This window comes from Castanea sativa, chromosome 11 (assembly GCF_040712315.1).
Source record: "Castanea sativa cultivar Marrone di Chiusa Pesio chromosome 11, ASM4071231v1".
Classification (NCBI taxonomy): domain Eukaryota; kingdom Viridiplantae; phylum Streptophyta; class Magnoliopsida; order Fagales; family Fagaceae; genus Castanea; species Castanea sativa.
In genome coordinates, this window is record NC_134023.1 from 67,814,669 (window position 1) to 67,821,838 (window position 7,170).

The window sequence follows — 7,170 nt, forward strand, 5'->3', positions numbered from 1 at the left end:
TAGTCTTCTTGGGCCCCTTCTGCACCGAAACAAAAATAGTGGGCCACAGGCTTGGTTGGAAATTTTGTCCACTAGCTGGAAAATTATTCTCCCAGTCATATCATCCTTTCTAATGGTAGACCATGTCCAAATTTAGCTAACCAATTTTAATCTTTAAAAAAAAAAATTTATATCTTAGAAAAAAGATATAATATAAGTACAGTATAATAGTACTTTACTCTCTATTATTTTCCAATTCCGCCAAACATACATGATGGAAAGCAAATATATTGTACAGGATTAATTACAAGAGAAAAAAATATCAAATTTCAGCTCAAGTGGATTTTTTCTTTTTAATTTTCTTTTTTTTTTTTTTAATTTTTAGAAAAGGCAACACATGCATTACTTTCTCACTATTTAGGTGGGGAGAGAAACAAATGGATAAAGTGATACATTAGCCTTAAGAGAGATTAATAAAGACCATACGCTCAAAATCCAATTAAGTAGGCCTGGCTTTTAGTGTGATGAATTAATTCTTGCATGGATTATCTCTCTGCAGAAATAATGTCCGCAAATAAAAGGGTTTTGAGTCTCTTATTTTGCAAATGATAATTAGTTTATATCACTTTCAATTTTTCTTTTTAAATAAATATTTTTCTAATTGAACTTTATTATGAATTAATTGATTATTCTAAAAAATTTCTTTTAATTAAAGAACATTTTTGGCTCTTAAAGTTTGGGATAGTATTTAATTTAGCCCCTTACATCTCATTTTGACTCTTTATATTTAATTTCATTTTTATATTGGCTTTGTCGCCCATTTCCACCAGTCATATGGTGACAACTATCATAATATCGGTGACCTGACTTATTAGACACCAGTTATTTGATAGTAAATGGTTAGATTACTAACAGAAATAAACTGTAAGGGTAATATGAAATGGAATTAAACATGAAGGAAGATAGCTCCAATGTCCAAACTATCTAGTTTTGAGCTAAACTTTTTCCTAATTTTTATAACCTCTTTAACATAGCATGTTGTATTATAAAAAATAATAATAATAAAACATGTGGTGATTGATGCATAATAAAATTCTTGTCAATGGTAAATTCATACAAAAGTGATGTTGCTCCACTTATAATTTACCTTCTTAATAAGATATATTGTAAAAAGAATCGTGTCTCTAGTATTACTTGTTTAAAAGTCATAAAAGCATTAAATTAGAAGAAATATAGTCATCAAATTAAAGTGAGAAGCTTGAGAATTGAACTAACACCAAAATATCAAAAGAAACAATGAATAGATAAACCCATGGAACTCAAAAGAAGGGAAGTTTATGTCTTCTTCCTCCCATTTCCATCAACAGCTCTCAAAGGCCTAGATGGCTTTTGTTGATGATAAGAAAGCTAAGGAGGAGGAATGGCCAGCAATATTGGTCCCCTCAGGCCTCAACATCAATAGAAAACCATGTGGACCTCTATACTTTGCATTATTTCCATTTCCCCATCTTGAATTGAAATTTGAAAGTGATTTTTACTCAAATTTTTTAATTTCAGTCATCCTTGCTTAAATTTTCACGTGAAGATAAGGCCTTATTAGTCACAAGAAGATCGTGTGGACACTATTATTTTCCTGAATTATTTTTTTTCTCCATCTTATATCAAAAACAGTCTAAAACATTGAACATGTGATGATGTGAAGCCTTAGTCTTTCCTTATACTATTTCTATTTGAGTAGGCTTAGTCGGGCCAGATACAAATTCCTCAACTGAAGCCCACAACAAAGTCCATTCATATTGTCAAAAAAAAAAAAAAAAAGTCCATTAAAAAACGGAGTACAGATTTTCAAAATCTGACTCCAAATTCAAGGATCATTTTATGGTATACAGTAGTACTAATCAAAATAATAAATAAATAAACGCATTGTACAAATTTATAAAATAAACCAAAACTAGTGTAGATTTTTTTTTGAAAAATTTCAGGATTGTAGTCAACATTTAAATGCTTGTACAATGATTTATTTTCTCAATTTACTCTTATTTAAGTAGCCAAATTCATACCTAACACTTAATTTTCTCATTTTTGGCAACATAATTTCCATACTGACTTGCTTTAAGGAATCACAAACTCTTGTCTGTTGTTAGATTCCAAGCTTTCCATTATTCTGCACACAAATTCAACTTATTGAAAAATCACTGTACTTTTAATTGAAGGGAAAAAAGAGGAAGTTGGATACTTAATTAAAACAGAGAATTGAATTTTAATGGAGCTGAATGGACCTATAGTAACTTCATACCAAAACCTCCTTCCGAAATCCATTCTAATATAATGTTTTATGTCAGTTTGTTTAAAAGAAAAATAATAAATTTGATTTAAGAGTTCAATTGAATTTCTTACTCCTCTTTCGAATGACAAACTATGTATAACTTTATATTCAAATAATGTGCAAACAGTAAAATCCATGCCAGCACTTCTGCATGTCTAAATCCAAAATCTGAAGCCATACTTCTAATCCAAACTAAGTATAATTATACAGTGAACAAAAATCAGCCATTATTTAAGAACCAAAAAACTACACCTGGATATTTTGTTTGTTGATATAAAATTATAAATAGGTAGTAATAATAAAGAGTAGAAGCAAACAAATACCACAATATAAAACTGCTTCCTAGAGAGTAGATGTCAATAGTGATCATTCACCATGATGTTATTGAATATCAACAAGTGCCAGATTTCACTCTGTTTATTCACCCAAAAAAAAAAAAATCATCTAATAATTTATATGCAGGTACTAAATTATAAAAATGAACAAAAAAAAAAAAGAGGATTTATGTCTCTCTTCTTGGGTCTCCTCTGAATGTGAGAATCATATCTAGAATGAAATTTTTATGTGAGGGAAAAAAGAAAGAACACAAAACAAGATAATCACCTAAGCTATTGACTTGTTGCTCTTGTTCATAATCATAAGGTTCTGAAAATGCTCAGGGATATTAATACCTCATTTGTTCTGTGCTTCCAATTCATCGTTCTACATCCAAGATCAAATAAAGTGTTACTAGTTAACAACATTACCAATTGAGTTACTAAAAAGGACCAGGATTGATATTATCGCGTGCTTATGTGTATATATATATATATATGTATCTTCGAAAATGTTGACTTTGTAATAATTATTATACTTTTTTTTTTATTTGGAAGAAAATCAATTAACATAACCACTGTAGTGTTGATTTGCACAAATTGGAGTGTAACTTAGTCACATCTGCTCCCCAAATCCTATATTGCCCAAGAAAATTATTCTAAACCTTCACATAATCTATTTTCAATTCATTCCCTTAAAATTTAAGAGGTTCTATTCTCTTTCTTGAAAACTTACAATGACCATCTATCTATTTTCTTTATGCTTTTTGTCCTATCATTAATAAAAAAACAAAAATAAAGTAATGATCAAGGAGGAATTTTTTTTTTTTAGAGAGAAAGTTTCAACTTATAACAGTCGTTCCTAATGATTATTCTTTATCATCAGACCAAGACATCAATCAGTTTTTGGTATAAGCGGAGATTGAATCCCAAATTTCTTACATAACCATCAGAGATTTTACCAATTGAGCTAACTGAAACTCACGAGGACTGAGTTTTAAAGTGTACGATGAATGTCACTAGTTTTCTTTTGTCGATACTACATGTCCAAAAGTTCCACACCCCCCCCCCCCCCCCCCCCCGGCGGGCGGCAACGGCGGAGAAGTGCACTAAACTTATGGTACATCAATTTTAGCTAACCAATTTTCGTCTTAAAAAAAATTATATCTTAGAAAAAAAATTTCTTTTCTTTAATGCTTTAAATTTTGGATAGGTTGTCCAAGATTCTATGCCGAGGCCAACATGTAATGCCAAAGTCTGCCGTCCTGATCAATAATTTTATATTTAACTTTTTTTTAAAATTTTGGATATATAAATTTTTACACATAAAATCTTTTAATTTTAAGGTCTGTTTAATAATGTTGTTCTAGTAATATTATTTAAGTGTTGTGGAAATACATGTAAATAAAAAAGTGTTATGAAAATACGTGTTATGTTGTTTGAACAACAAAAACTGTTGTTTAAATACCCATACCAAACATCCCTTAATATATATTGTGTATATAGATTATCATCTCGCTGTCTTTCACTTCTTCAAACGTTACTTTTTGTGTTTTTCCTATCCGTCTTCACATCCCACCCCTTTCCTTCTTTTTCTTCCCAATCCTATTTTGTTTTCACACTTCAGCCAAACCAACCTTTTTCGCTCAAAAAAAAGCAACACTTGACCAAACCAAGATCACTATAGTAAAAGCTATTGCCTCTTTTTATATAGTTGGTAGAAGTAGAAGTAGAAGTAGAAGTAGAAGTAGATAAAACCAATACAAAAACTTATAGAACATAATAAAAGCGCTAGCTCCACTAGGTTTTGTCCAACTGCTTAATTCCATTTTGAAAATCTAATATATGACCACGGGGCTTATAAGGAATAAATCTCATTTTTCAAAGGGAATATTTGGGCTTAAATAACTATATTTTAATATGTGTAAAAGAAGAGAATGAAAAAGGGAATGTAAAATGAGTTTGGGAAGAAAATGGGAAGAGAAATGAGTTGGAGAAGAAAATTACAAAATCATCTCTCCATCTTACCGTCATTCCACTGAATAATAAATAATAATTTACTCTCCATCATTTCAATTTTTATGTCTCTGCCAAATATACATAATGGAAGGCTAATATTTTCTACCATCCCATTATTATTTTTATCAAATATACATGATGGAAGGCAAAATAATAATAATAAAACATGTGGTGATTGATGCATAATAGAATTCTTGTTAACAGTAAATTCATGAAAAAGTGATGTTGCTCCACTCATAATATACCTTCTTAATAAGATATGTTGTAAAAAGAACTATCTTTAGTATTACTTGTTTAAAAGTCACCTTCCAATAATGATGATAAAAGCATAAAGTTAAAAGAAATATAGTCATCAAATTAAAGTGAGAAGCTTGAGAATTGAACTAACACCAAAATATCAAAGAAACAAAGAAAATATAGGAAAATTATTAGATACTTCCAAAGTACCATAAATGCATACTCCCTCCTCTCACATGAATGATGGGTCCCACTATGAATTTAATTAGTGAGACCCATCATTCATGTGAGAGGAGGAAGTATGCATTTATGGTATTCCGGGAGTACACAATAATTTTCCGAAAATATAAACCCATGAATGCAAAAGAAAGGAATTTTTATGTCTTATTCCTCCCATTTCCATCAACAACTCTCATATGCCAAAATGGCCTTTGTTAATGATAAAAGGAAATCTATTTAAGAAGGAAGAATAGTCAGCAATATTGGTCGCTTTAATATCGAGAGAAAACTGTGTGGACCTTTATACCTTACATTATTTTCATTTTTCCGTCTTGAATTAAAATTTGAAAGTGATCTTTACCAAAATTCTTAAATTTCAGTCATCTTTACTTATATTTTCATGTGAAGATAAGGCCTTAGTCCCTTTCTACACTAGAAGAAAATTGTGTGTACTCTATTATTTTCCTGCATTATTTTTGTTTCTCCATCTTATATAAAAAATAGTCTTAAACATTGAACATGTGATGTGAACATAAGCCTTAGGCTTCTATAAAACAAAGAAAACAATGTGTACCTCCATTCTTTCCTCACATTATTTTTATTTCCCCAGCTTAAATTGTCCAAACCCACTAGATGTTTTAGTAGGCTTTGTTGGGCCAGATACATATTCCTCAATTAGAAGCTGACAAAAAAGGCCCACCCAAGCTCATTCATAAATGGAGTACTGATTTTGAAAATCCCGGAGACAATGACTCAAAATTCAATGATCATTTTAAGGTATACAGAAGTACAAATTGAAATTAAAAAAAAAAAAAGCATTGTACAAATTCATAAAATAAACCAAAACAAATGTAGATTTCTTTTTTGAAAATTTTCAGGTTTATAGTCAACATTTAAATGCTTGTACAATGATTTATTTTCTCAATTATGTTCATGAATACGTATTTTTATATTTTGTTAATATCTATTAATTGATACTTGAAATGAAAGATATAAATTACAATTTTTATATTTTTTTGCTGAATAAATTACGATTTATATATAACAAGTTTGGGCTCATTTGGAATAGAAATGCTCAATCCTGGATTTCACTTTAATCCAGGAGTGACCAATGTAATAATCACCAGATCATTATTTTTCAAATTTTTCTTACAAAAGAGTATATATGTTATTGTAGTTTAGCCCACTTTTTTTTTTATAAAAGAAATAGCTAGATTAGATCTTAGAAAAATATTTTTCTTTTCTCTCATGGCTTTAGATTTTGCTTTAATGAAACTTTCTTATCAAATAGTACTGGGCATTGGATAGGTTGTGAAAGATCATGCTTCTAAGCCGAATCTATCATGTAAATGAAATGACAAAGTCTACCATTCTATTAAATAATCATATATTTAATTTTTTGTTAGATTCTCTAAATATAAATTTTCCAACATGTAAACATCAAGATTTTATAATTTTTTGTGTGTTTATATATTACATTAATTAAAGTGCAGGCCAAGTGGTTTATCTCTTTAAATTTTAAACCTTGATATATTCAAAAAGAAAAATGCTACCCTATGTATTCAAATTGTTCTCATGTCAATTGAAAAATATGTTTCAGACCCTTTTATTAAATATGTAACAAAATGATTAATTAATTATCAATTTATCTCAATTATATGATCAACAAGATAATTGTATTTTATCACAATTACATACACCAAATCATAAAGTAAGCAATATAAATAATAATAATACTGGATTTGGTGAGGGCTTGTAAAATCAAATTTTACAAATACAAACATTGTGATATATTTTTTATAAAAAAAATTTAATCCTCTTGTCATTAACTAGCCATAGAAGAGACTAAAAAAAATGAATTACGAGACTTGTTTAAATAAGCTCATGAGTTACGTGACTTAATACAGTGAATAATTCGTAGGTAATACAGTGAATAATTCCTTCAAAGCCTTTCGTAGGTAAACTATAATAAACTTTTTGTTGTTGTTTTTGGATAATTCTAGGTTTGGAGGAATCCAGTGCTTAGGGAGGATTAACTCCACGAACCAATGTGCTGAACGAGGCCCATCCAATCCT